This window comes from Suncus etruscus, chromosome 8 (genome assembly GCF_024139225.1).
Source record: "Suncus etruscus isolate mSunEtr1 chromosome 8, mSunEtr1.pri.cur, whole genome shotgun sequence".
Lineage (NCBI taxonomy): Eukaryota > Metazoa > Chordata > Mammalia > Eulipotyphla > Soricidae > Suncus > Suncus etruscus.
The window spans coordinates 98,722,109-98,736,743 of NC_064855.1; positions in this window are offsets into that span (position 1 = coordinate 98,722,109).

Genomic DNA, 14,635 nt, shown 5'->3' on the forward strand with positions numbered 1-14,635 from the left:
ATTTAATACCTAGCTCTATGTTGTCTCCTAGAATTTCTTGGTACATTATTAGAGACACATAGACCTTTAGAGGGCAAAATAAGGGCCCTTGAACAACATTGGGTGATTAGGTAAACATCAGCAAATGAAGTCTTTCATTCTTTTTTTTTTGTTTGTTTGTTTTTTTGTTTAAGTCTTTCATTCTTGAACAGAATTGCTGGCCTTGGAATTGTAAAGAGTGGTTTCCAGAGGTCTCATGAGCAATGTTTTGGAGGTTCCTTAATTTCAGTATTTTTAAGAAACAAGTATTATAAGTTATAACATTATTTCCATTATATATAAAATTCTAAATAGGATTACAGTAGCTTTAGTAGTTATTGATGTCTTGCCATATTTTAGTAGTGAATTCTAAATGTTTGCTTATTCATTTGATATTTATAAAGATGCTTTCAGGTGGGTGATATTTTGGTTAAGAACAAGGCACTTTCAAAAAAAGATACTCAATTTAGGTTTGACATTCAATGTTTCTTTGAGCTTGTGTCAGGTACCAAATATTATTTTGTCTATTCACTCCTTTGTAATATATACATATAATAATTATTTATAATATAATACTTACTCCAACTTTATCATTGTTATGAAAAATAAATTAGTATGTAAAACTTTCCCTTAATGATGAGCAGTAACATGCCAAAGGATATAAAAATAATACCTTGCAACTCTGATCTCTATTCTAATCTAAGATTGCAGATGAGGACACTAAAATATGTGGCACAAGAAGATGAATGAACTGCCCAGACAGAAAAGTGGTGATGATTTCAATAAATTTATATATTTGCATTTGGTTTACAAAGAACAAAGACAAGGCCAAAAAACACTCATTTAATTTTCTAAAAACGAGTATCTGGAATGGGAATGCATTGGAATGGCATAAGCCAAGGAAATACTACTGGTAGGAAAAATAAAACCAAACCTTCAAAAGAGAAAATAAGGAAATAGAGATTTGGGGATGTGACTCAGTGGAAAACACTTTGCTTTTTTGTGAGGCCTTAGGTTCAGTTCTTGCTGACAAAATAAAAGAGAAAAATATTATAGGAAAATAAACAAAAAAGGAAAATGAAATAAAATATAGATCATTCTAAGCAAAACTCTTTGGGATAGGTTTTATTTTTTTTCTAGTTTATGTTCAATATATGACAATTGAATTGTATTTTTTTGCTTGCATAAATACAGAGAAATCCTGCCTAAAATGTTCAAATTGATGTACTTGGGTACATTTAAATTAGACCATGTTTGGCAATCTAGATTGCAGCAGCAATTTGGTGAAATTGCTTCTGTGTTCTATGCAAAACAATGATTGTGAGTCAAATAAAATTTGAAAATAAATCCTGTAAAGAATTTTTTTGAAAGTGTGTGTTTGTATGTGTGTTCTATTTTTCAGATGATAATTTATTTACTATAGATGTTGCAGTTAGAAGGTCTTAAATGGCTTTATCAGAATGAGCAATAATCACAATTTTACCCTTGATTAGAATGAATAATTATCAAATAATGCATTCTTAACTGCAAAAATTGTGTTGAGTCATGATAAATTATTTTTAGCATTTTTAATTTATTTTTATAATTTATTTAGTTATTTATGGAGTTTGGGGGCCACATCTGGAAGTTCTCAGGGGTTACTTTATCTCTTTGCTCAGAAATTGCTCCTGGAAGACTAAGGGAATCATATGGGATATCTGGATCGAACCCTGTCTGTTCTGGGTCATCACATGCAAGGCCATACTGCTATTGCTTCCTTATTGACATTACATTAGTTCAAATATTAGATCCACATGAACAAATATAAAGGCAAGCAAGGAATGGAGATGGGCTTTTCTCTTCTGCTGCCTTTGGCCATTTGTTAACTCCTAACTAAGCTTCTTTTTATCCTGCACAGGAGATAGATCATTCTGTTTTGATTTTCCTTATTAATTTACTCAGCATGACACTATTTAGCTCCCTTTCTTGTAAAAATGTATTTGTAGAATGCAATACTCTACCATATTTGGAAATTTTTATAAGCAAACTGATAAAGATTTGTGTTTGTTTTTTCTTGTTTGAGAACCATACCTAGCCCTCCTCCTGGCTCTGCTTAGGGAACCATATGGGGCAGAGAGTGCAAACCCAGATTAACTGCCTGTAAGGCAAGTGCCCTACCCTGTATACTATCCCTCTAGCCCTAAAGAATGACTTTAGTAGTCTACGAAATTCCTAAAATAATATGTAGTTTAAAAGCATATGCTATTAAACATTTTTAATATTTGGATTTTTTTCACTCTGATATACTATTTAAGTGTTGGTTATATGTTTGTATATTTGTAGCTTTTTTCTTTGTACGGAAGTTTTTGCCTAACGAGAGGCAGAGGTATTTTTTTAAATCAAAAATAGATTTTCATTTATATTTTTGAGAAATCTTATCAATTGCAGTTAACTGAATGTCATTGCTTAAACTACAGTTGACCCTGGTGTTCTAACATTAATATAAAATAGGGAAATGGTGACAGAACAAAATGAAAAAGAAAACACATTGCTTCAATGTAGGTAAATTTAAGATTTCAAGAATGTGACATTTAATCTTGAGTGTTGTCTGGGAGCTTTCATTTAAATTAAATGTATCATCTTCTATTACCAGTGGAATAGTCTTACTGATCACTGTGTCCCCGTCTTATCTTAGTACATAATGACATTGAATTTTGTTTGTGTTTCTGTAACTCTAAATAGCAATGAAAAAATTATGACTTAGAGACTGTGTAACAATGATTACTTTCACTTCAAAGGTGAAGAGAAATGAAACATATTGTATAATTACTTGAAATTACTAAGAAAGTTTTTCCATCCGTGTATAAACCCAAATTTCATTGTGTAAACCTAAAATTTCATTACTGGCAGTGAAAACATATTTTTTGGTTTTTGTTTTTGTTTTTGGGTCACACCTGTCAGCGCTCAGGGGTTACTCCTGGTTCTATGCTCAGAAATCGCTCCTGACAGGCTCAGGGGACCATATGGGATGCAGGGATTCAAAACACTGTCCTTCTGCATGCAAGGCAAACACCTTACTTCCATGCTATCTCTCTGGCCCCGTGAAAACATATTTAATATAGCAAACATGATGATGCAATACATAATCAGAGTTTTACTTTTATGTGTACTCTACTTGAGAAAGTCTATGTGGAATTGTTTTATTAATATGTTTATATATACACTTTAATTTATAATTTAAATATGTATTAAATGGTTATACTATTTGTATTTTAGTTAAGAACATTATAAACATGGCCACCTTCTAATTTTATAAAATTAAATATCATAATATGTTTTTAAAGAGATTTTACCTTTACATTGGAATAAAAATAACTTCCTTAATTCTACAACATGTTTTGTAGCCATATCATAAGTTCCCATTTTACTATTATTTTATAGACAAATAATTGGGGGTTGGAGTGACAGAACAACAGTAGAGTGTTTGCTTTTTACATGGCTGATCTGGGACTGACTTGGGTTTGATCCTCGGTTTCCCAGATGGTCCCTCTCCTCTGACACGGTAAAAAAAAAAAAAAAAGAAAAGAAAAAAGTGTCTATAACTGGAATGCATTTTGTAAGGGAGAGCACAAAATTAACCAAATTATGGTCAGCAGAGCATACTTTTGATGAATAGTTTCTCAATATGGAAAGCCCCCCCCCCAAATCATTCTGTATAAGATAAAATATGAGGAACACTAGGAAATGAAAGTATTATTAAGATTCCTAATACAGTGATGCTTTGTTTGACATAGATATTGAAAATGATACTATGGGGCCGGGTAGGTGGCGCTGGAGGTAAGGTGTCTGCCTTGCAAGCGCTAGCCAAGGAAGGACCGCGGTTCGATCCCCCGGCGTCCCATATGGTCCCCCCAAGCCAGGGGCAATTTCTGAGCACATAGCCAGGAGTACCCCTGAGCGCCAAACGGGTGTGGCCCAAAAACCAAAAACCAAAAAAAAAAAAAAAAAAAAAAAAGAAAATGATACTAACAACTCATAATATAGACACTATATGCACTCATTTTATTATGTTATGGTTAGCTCCAATAATGATGCTGACCACATTTGTGATACCACAAAATTTAAACTTCAGTCTTTATTCCTCTTATTCAGAATGATGCTTTTTAAAAATAGCAATATCTACCATTTACAAAGTGTTGAACACATGACAAACTTTGGACCAGGAAATTAATACTTTGAATATTATATTTTAAAATAAATCTACAATATATATGTGTATGGGGCTGGAGTGGTGGTGCAGTGGTAAGGAGTTTGCCTTGCATGTGCCTGACCTAGGAAGAACCTTGATTCGATCCCCCAGAGTCCCATATGATCCCCCAACCCAGGAGCGATTTCTGAGCTTATAGCCAGGAGTAACCCCTAAACGTCACCAGATGTGGTCCCAAAACCAAAAATAAATAAATAAATACAGTAAAATTATATATATAAAGATATATATATAAAGATATATATATAGATAGATAGATGTATAAAGAAAGAGTTTGGGAACCACATAGGCTATGCTTGAGTCTAATTCTTGAATATTTAAGGATTACTACTGGCATTTTTTGAGAGACCATATGGAGTGCCAAGACTGAACCTAGTTTGGCATTATGTATCAAGCATAGGTTAGCCATATACAAGGTTCCCATGGTAATATACCTCTGGCTTCAAAATTGGTAATATTATTTCAAGTTTAGAGAGAAAATTATAATGAAAATACAACAACCTGATCAAGGTCTAAATATGGTGGATTATTAGTGTAATAATTTAAGTTTATTCATGAAAGTCCAGTTGTTGTTGTTTTTAACAGAGCTGGGAATAAAGCCAAGTACTTCAGATATAAAAGTGAGCTACCTCTTCCCTAAGCAGTTCAAACTTTGAACATTTATTTTATATAATGTCTCTTTAGTGCTTTTTATATATAGAAAGCTCACCAAATTAAGCAGAATGTCCTGAGTCTTGTCCTATACTCTCGTATAAATATAATGTATTTTTATAATATGAATGTTTTAACTCACTCTATTTAAGACCCCATATTATTCTTATGATATTAAATTACATTATTGCCACAATAATAAAGTTAATAGGTAAATTCAAAAGAAATAAATGCATTTGTAATTTTGCCAACCTCAAATTATCTGCAACTTATTTACTGGCTATATAGATCATGCTATCTGAGTCAGAATTTTATCAACACTGAGATTCAAAATAATTTAATAAATTATGTTTATATTAATATGAACACAGACATTAATATTTTCTTATCCACCAAGTAATCATTATTGCTTTAAAATAAATACTTTGCCTTTACTTTTAACTAATATGATGAATAACATAACTGCTTGATAAATGAGCTAGGTACTTGAAAACGATAAGAAAAATAATGTTCTTTATAATTATTTTGTTGTTGTTCTCACCAGCTTTGCCTAGGGCTTACTCTTAACTTTGTGCTCAGTGATCACTTCTGGCTGGGTTTGTGGAAATATATGCAAGTAACAGGGATGGTAATTTAAACCATGTAGGATGCATGAAAACAAAGCACCTATCTCTGCATTAAATCTCGGACACCCTAGTTTTGAGTTTATAAATAAACTCAAACAATAACACGATTTTTCTTAATTGTTATAATAAAAATATATAATTTTTGTTTCTATTTATTTTGAAATTTATTTATCTTTATTACAAAAACCATGAGCTTTTAAAATTTTTCTAAAGAAACTTGAGTAATGGCTAGGGAATTGAAAAGAGTCAGGTATATGGAAAATAGAGAAGTGGAACATTATTTCCAGGAGAAGGCTGCATTACAGCATCAAAGACTGATGAGAAGTCAAATAAAGGCAATAAAATGAAAATTATCAGACTTATTTATTTGGAACATGGCACTTTTTAGAATCATTACAACTCTTCTGAGAGACAATTTTTGGTACCACAGTATATATTTAAATAAGCACAGAATATTATTTTATGATATAGACCTTTGAGACTAGGAATTAGTACATAAAAAACCATGAACTCTCCATAGGTATAGATGTCAAAAATATATTCATTATCAATGTATATATTTTGGAAAAATGCACTCATCTTCTTAGAGTTTTATTTATGTTTAAAAAAATAAAACAACAATGTTGAACTGAATTATTAAGGTGTTCACTAAAAAACATGCCAGGACAGTAAATAACTCAATATTTCTCTCCTTGTTGAAAATAGAAAACCTAAATCACATATATTGATCTTAGGAAAAAATGAAGCAGAGCAGACATTTCTTCTCATTTAGAGCTTTTCTAAAACCATAGCTCATTTCTTTTGTTGAAATCTTCATAAGTAATTTAACCTGTTTTAATGACTTTATCAAAATGTAGAGGGAATAACTATATTGATTTCAGAATTCTATTGAAATGTTAAACACAATTTGAGGGTGTAGAAGAAATTGAAATGAAATGGTTAATACCACACAATTACATGCTGTTGCTACTGCACGCAATAATAATGCTGATAATAAATACCAAACAAAATAATGATGTGGTATTGGTGTGAATTTGAAGTTTGCTTATTTTTTTCTTTTATGATACCCAAAAACCTCAATTATAAATATCAAATAAATGATATGAAACTGCAAAAAATATTTAGAATCTCACAACTTTGTCATTACAATATTAATATTTACATTACTAAAATAGCTTTAATTTTCCCATTGACCTTTACTTGAAGATTTCAGTAAACATATAATTTTGTACTCTCAATTTAATCAACCGTGACCTTATAAGTTAGAAAAGAAATTAAACTATTTTGAAAATTGAATTTTTAATTCTCATTAGGCATACCATTACTGAGAATGGAAATTATAAGATGGGGAATGATTCTATTGAATATGAGTGATACCTGCCAATTTATATTTGACCTGTTATTCTGATATTACAAATTTGTTGAATATCCACTAACTATGTATAAGCAGGAGTTGTGTTTAGTAAAACCAACATTTTAATTTTAGTAATATATGTATGGACATTCTTGAAATATAAATATATAAATATATATAAAATATAAATATGCATAATTTAAAATTTATAATGCATATTATTTTTTTTAATTTTATCCAATTTATTTATTTTTTATAAATATATTATTTATTTAAGTAACATGATTATAGTTGGGTTACAGTCACAAACAGAACACCCCCGTCACCAGTGTAACATTCCCCCCTCCCATTGCCCCCTCTCCCATCCCCTGCCTATATTCGAGACAGGCATTCTACTACAGTTATTTGTTTTTAAGTTCAGTAAATTTTTTTTTTCTTAAAGGATAAGGGTTAAAGAAAAATAGTAAAGGTGTGACAGTGGCAATCATCATTGTTTGCATAGGCCCAGAAAAATATGGGGAAAACAGATAAAAAAATCTTTGGCCTGATTACATGAAGGCCTCATCACCAAGGTTTTTTGGCATAAGACCGACTCTAGGCTCCAGGCAATCCAATTCGAGTCTATAATGCATATTATTAACTACCATTTAAACTCTCTTCGAATTTCTGTTCTATGACAGTACTCTGACAAGCATATTCTTGTTTGTTATCCTTTTAGTCAGAAAGTAGAAATATTCTTCTCTTTTTAATGGAAGAATTTGCTGTCCTTAAAGTGTATTTTCTTCCAAATTTTCAGTTATATAGCATTAGAAAAATTTAGTGAACTAAAGGAACAATATTTCAGATCATTATAACTTCCTTTCAAAGTGAAATGCAGCCCTACTTTCTTTCTGATCAGACCACTACAGTTTATGTATTCAGTTAAAAGCAGAACACCAAGTATGGGAAATATACTGCATACTTCTCCCGTGTCTTCACCCTTGTAAGAGAGCTATAATTTGTAAAACAAGTTATACTATAAATCCTAACATCTAATCTCATTGAGTAGCTGAATGTATCAAATGAAAATTGATCGCAACTATTTTCCAAGGGAATTCAATCTCAATATTGAGAGCCATTTCTGGTAAGGCAGAGAATTGCCATATTTTTAGTCTTTCAAGTTTATGGAAATAAAGAAGTATTTGATGTATGATTTTTTTTCCTACTTGATAATCATGTATGGACTTATAAAGTATATGCCTATTATTTTAAATGAGAACATTGGATTTAAATTGCAAGCATTCACTAATATGCATTCTCATAGTAAATTGGGAATCAAATGATATTGTAAAACTCTGGTAAATAATTTTAATAAAAATTATTTTTTCTACATTAAATAGTTTTAGATTATTTTTAAAAGCTTTTCACAGATAAGATAATGACATTTAAATGATAGATGTACCCTTGTGAAGAAAATATAGAATACACAGACTGTCATATTTATGAAGAAAACATAATTATTTTAATGCCTAAAAAATCAGAAACATATTCTCTGATTATTGTAGCATATAGCAGATGAACTAAGAGTAATTACTCCCAAATGTCCTTAAGGATATTCATCATTTTCCTGAGGAACACAGAATATGGCATTGTTCTGTTTTTGTTGGTAGCCCACACATTGCAGGGCTCAAGAATTTTCCTGGGATTATTCTTGTGACCACATGGAGTTGGTTTAAGCAGTTAACTACTTACAAAGCAAGAACCCAACCTGCTGGATTGTATTTCTGGCCCCTAGAATGCAGATTGTTTGGACTAGATAGATAGTTAAACTAAAGCGTTCTTATCCAAAACAAAGGTAGTCCTCCCAACTTCTTTCATTTTCACCTATACTTTTGTATGCAAAGGATCTCACTTGACCCTCCCCTACCTGATTGAATTTGCACTGAGAGAATGAGAGGTGTCAGTTTGGCTTAGTGCAGAGAGTGATGAGATCACATGGCGAGAAGACACTGAATCCCTGAATCTCTCCTAACTGGCTTGGTTTATTAATGCTTCACTGCTACCCTTCTTCAGATTTGTTCACCTCAGGTTAAAAATATAGCATGGGGATTTTTTTAACACTTGTAGCTGATGAAGATTTGTGCCCCCATCTCAGTCTGTTATCTCCTTTACAGTCAAAGAAACAGATAATGGAAAAAACAGATAATGAAGCATATAATGGGAGAAAAGTAACTCTCACTGTTTATCAGTGAAAATGTATGCCCTTGAGAAACTCATCTTTTTTTAAATATAGTCTAGAAATCCTTATCAAATGTAATCTCCATTTATTTTTGATGGCTATGTGTATTACTAGAGCATAACTATTTTAGGTATACTTTTTGGATTTAATAGCATTTAAATTTTCCATCAGTATGATTTATCTTTTGTCCACCTGTTTGACTTCTGCTTAATTGTCCATCTAAATCCATCAAAAAATAGAGCAGTGGGAAATTTTCTTATCTACAAACATCATTCAATCTATACAGTAAATGTATATATTTATTAGATCATGATTGGCTGCATGACAATTTAAAATATGTATTTGAATGTCCATTGATTTCTTTTAAGGGAACCCCAAAACAATCAGTGGTTTAGAAGTACAGTGAATTTTTACCAACATTTTTTGGGAGGCCATACCCAGTGGCACTCAGGGGTTACTCCTGGTTCTGTGCTCAGAAACTGCTCTTGGCTCGAGGGACCACATGCAATGCTGGGTTTTGAACCTGCATCTATCCTGGGAGAGCCATGTGCAAAGCAAAATCCTTACCACTATCATTCTGGCCCCAATTATTTTTATAAATCAATCTCAACCAGAGTTTTATCTTGGTGAATTTTTATAAATTTATAAATGATAGCTGGTTTATAATTAAACCAGCTGATTTTGTTAGAGCAAAACATATGTTGCAGTAGAGGAAGTATGGAAGATTCCAGAAGAACCAAAGAAATACTTGTGACATGTCTACAATAAAAAATTACCTGAAATGTTTAAGAGTATTTTAGAGACTTTGAAATTCCACTTTCAAGAGCCATACTCAATTCATGAAAAAATAAACTTAGAAAATCTCCAAATTAAAGAAAGTCCAGATAATGGGGGCTGATCTGATTTCACTTTTTCTCCTTAAACTGAAACTACATATTTACTTTTATACCACTATCTATACACCAAATGTTAATGATACATGCAATGTATCATCAACAAGTATTCCAGGTGCATAAATTTAATATTAGCACTATCCTAGTCAATAATTTTTTTTTGGTTTTTGGGCCACACCCATTTGACGTTCAGGGGTTACTCTTGGCTATGCACTCAGAAATAGCTCCTGGCTTGGGGGGACCATATGGGACGCCCGGGGATCAAACCATGGTCCTTCCTTGGCTAGCGCTTGCAAGGCAGACACCTTACCTTTAGCGCCACCTTCCTGGCCTCATCTAGTCAATAATTTATGCCAAACCTCTTACTCATTATCCCTCCTTCAGTTCCTTAGAATTTCTTGCACACTCTAAACCTGGTATATTTTCTTTCTGGAAACCTTCTAAGTATAAGATAACCTTATACTTCTCTAATATATTTCTACGCTATTATCTTTCCTGTATTCTCCCATTATTTCTCTGATGAAGATAAAGAGCTAAGGCCTTTAGATGGAGATTATTTTCACTAGACCCTGTGATGCTAAATCTCACTTCTCATCTTAAATTCTGTGGTTTCTCAAGATTCAGTAACCTGGATTAACTCTCAAGAGGCACTTATTAAATGGACATGTTTGGCTCCATAGTCAACTTGTGGAACTGAACAGTTAATTGCCAATATCACAAACGATAAGAATTTTGATTGTTCTCTTTTGTGTAGGGTTGCAAGTTAGTTACCTAAACCCTTCTTGATCTTTGTCATATCCAAGATAATTTTTATGGTAATTGAAGCTATACTTGGAAATATTCTTGATGATAGAACATTTTCAAATGCCTAGTAAACAAAACAATGGATAAGCTTTTCAAGAAGTAGGTAACCATCAAGGTCAACAAAGTAAACTATCTTCCTAAGGCATAGATTTTTGGATAGGATAAAGGTCACTGCACTTAATTGCAGTGTCAAACTCATATCCTGGATGGAGACTTAACATTAAAATGTGACAAACGTGTGCTGGGAAATGCAAGCCCAGAGTAAATATGTCTTATGAATATATGAAGGCAAAGGAGCCTGGAGGGAATCCCTGACAGATTCAGGAAACTGAGAGTAAGAGGGAATTAAAGATTAAAATGGAATGACTCCAAGGCAGATAGGATCCTTACTCCTCTTGCTCACTCATCCCTTTGAAGTATATTTTCTTTGAATAAAATACCGTTTGCTTTATACCTCTTTTTTAAATTATTTTATTGAGATCATTGTGAATTACAAGTTCTTCATAGTTGGATTTCAGACATACAGTGATAGTATGTTACCATACTATGTTACCATTGTTAGCCTCTCTCTACCAAAGTTCCCAGCATGCATTGCATAACTCCACCCTTAACCCCTTGACCTAGAAAAGTAATGCATTTTATGTTTAATTGTTATAGTTTGGGTCTTTTGATGCTATTATCAATGACTTTGGCATGGAGATTTAGTTTTGAACTTTTTTTTCCTCTACCAATGCACCTGAAACCACTTGGTCCCTTGGCCTCATCCTCTTTTTTTTTTTTTTTTTTACCTTTACACATAAAATATCTCATGGGAAGAGAGTAGAACCATTATATACTACAAGTAAGTATTCTTTTTTATCTATTATCCATTAAAATTTAGCAATGAAGATTTTAATAAATCTTTAGAGATCTTCATATAGTAAGAAAAAATTTCTGTTTTAAGAAACGTTCATGTAGGGGCTGGGCTGGAGCGAAGGCACAACGGTAGGGCATCTGCTGAACCATTGTGGCAGACCCATGATGCACCGCGGTTTGATCCCCTGGTGTCCCTTATGGTCCCCCATGCCTGTAGCTATTTTTGAGTGCAGAGCCAGGAGTAACCTCTGAGTGTCAACGGTGTAGCCCAACCCCCAACCCAGAAACATTCATGTATGTATCAGTTTGTTTTCTTGGTACAGACTTTTAAACAATATTTAAAATATTAAAATAACTAATATATTAGTCTTATATGATAAAATGAACATAAAATTTAATAAGAAAACTAGTAATTTTTACATCAGACACTTTCCATAAGTTCATATAAAATTCACTCATGAATTGCATATGTAAAATCAAGTATACTATTTTGATTTTTTTCTTTATGGTGAATATATTTATTACTAATAATACCCTCATTCCTTACTATTATACATATTTATAAAGTATGTCTACATATCTTTAAAATTTAAAAGGTAAAATATTTGATAGAATTTTGTTGATTTTTTTTTTAATGGGACACACTCAAATGTATTTAGGACTTATTTTTTGCTTGTACTCTCATGTATCATTCCTGGCAAACTTAAGGGATCACAGAGTGGTCCAGAAATCAAACCTAGGTTGACTTGTTGAAGACAAAAATTCTTTCTGCTATATTACCTCTTTGGCCATGTTTTCTAAACTTTATTTGTACAACAAATAACTAGTTTTCAGAAGGATTCTAGTTTAAATGCAAAAATAAAATTTATCAAGCTTAGCTCAGATATTTTGAGTATTAAGTATATTGAAACATAAAAAGTTTATAGGAACTTGAGGTCATGCAAAAATAGTGAGTTAGAAGCTTCCTCATATTTAAAGGTACCTTTAGCATTTACTGAAGCAGCTAGTGGTCCTGTGTATTTGATCATTAATGCAGGATAAAAGATAAACTAAGAGTCATGATTCTCCTATGGCTCCATGTATCACTAAACATTCAGAACTATTTTTCTTAACATCTTATTATATGTAACAGGTCACTGCAACAATGTCAAAAACATATGTCTGTTTTCTCCTAGTAATTTTCTATATTGCCTTTCCTACCTTAGAATTAAAATATTTAAAAAGGGACATTCCATGTATAATTGAACATTGCCAAAAGGTACATTACAAATATTATTTGGGAAATAGAAACTTGGAAAATAGAGATACAGCAATCTTCTACTCTCTGTGTCATTATACACTTTGTCCTATACAAAGTCATATTTTAGCTGCACCTTGAGTGAATTGACATTTATGGATATAGTGAACACTTATGAGCTCATTTAATAATTTTTGGTGTCATGCGCATGTGTGCATGTCTGAATTATCTTAATGTTTTCACAAGCTTTGTGATTCAATTATTTTACAAAGACATTAAATTCTAACCAGTTTTTATTATATACATTTCTGTTATAAAAATCTAGAGATTATAAGAACAATAATTTGAATTATAATATTTGTGTTTTTATTAGTTAGTCATTGTTTTAATGATATGCCTGATAACTTTAATGCTTATTTGGCTGCTATATTTGGGCAATTTAAAACACGAGATTAAGCTAAGATTTTTATCACTATTAAAAGGATTTTAATGTGAATATATGGTTTGAATCTCACAGTAAGAATGTATAATGAAGAATTTAGAAGTACTTTGAACTGAATCATGTCATACACATTAATCCTAAACTCCTATTTGTTCTTTCCTACCATGATATAATAATATAACTATTAACATAGGTAACTAAAGTCTCTTCATTCCCCATTGCAAATATCCTACTTGCTGGGATCCTGATAGAATGAGAAGTAGAGTGGAACCATGGGGAAATGAAGAAACTCAATTGAAATAGTTCTCAGAGAATTGACTTTAAGAAGAAATATCTCTTAGTCTAAAACTTTCCAATTTTAATTAAATTTGAAATAAAAACTTGTCTCCTTTTCCACTGAAAAGCAAGGGAGAAATTAAAACCTAGTGCTTGCAGTGTGTCATATAATTTGTTTCCTATACAACTTTCTTGCAGTAAAGTTAATAAATATCGTCACTACGTGTTAATTAACAAATTTGCCATTTTAATGCTTGCCTTCATGTAACTTCTCCATTTTAGACTTTTATGCCACACCATATCCCACTTGGAAAAACACTACCATTGGACTATACTACAGTTCCTAAAGCCCAGTGTAGTTCTTCATGATAAAGGACAAGGGAGTAGCTAGGTAAAACTGATAATATTTTTCATCTCACACTCAAGAACATAAAATATCTTAACCATGATTGCAATAGAATATCAGACTTCACATTCTGTCATATGCAGTCTTTGTTGTACTCAGGCACAATATTTCAACCTCATTCTCAACAGTTCCCTTCCTAAATAAAGGTTGTCTTGTAAAAAGTGAAGCAATCTTTGATAAATGTCTATGTCTTGTGAACCAAAGAACATGGGTTACTTTTTAAGAATTCCCTCAAACAAAGTTAGTAAGAAGAAGGTTTCCATTAAATCTTATAGATATTTTGCATATAAAAATATTGCTGTGTCTGCTTGGGACAGTAGGTCAGTAACTAAGCTCCCTAAAATAAAATAGAACCTCTGATGAAGAATATACAGGAGAGTACTTACTAGTCCCAAGTACTCTGACTTGGCAATCTAGTAATTAGGGGCTGTCAGAAGGTTTTTCAAATGAGAAGTGTAGACATAGACTTTAGTTTCTTTCTTACAACATATACTGGAACATTATTCTTTAAAAAGTTAGTACAATACTCCTGAGTTTGAGTAGACCATGAAGATCATCAACAACAACAGAAGTATACAAGAGCAAAGAAAATAGATAGGCCATTACCAA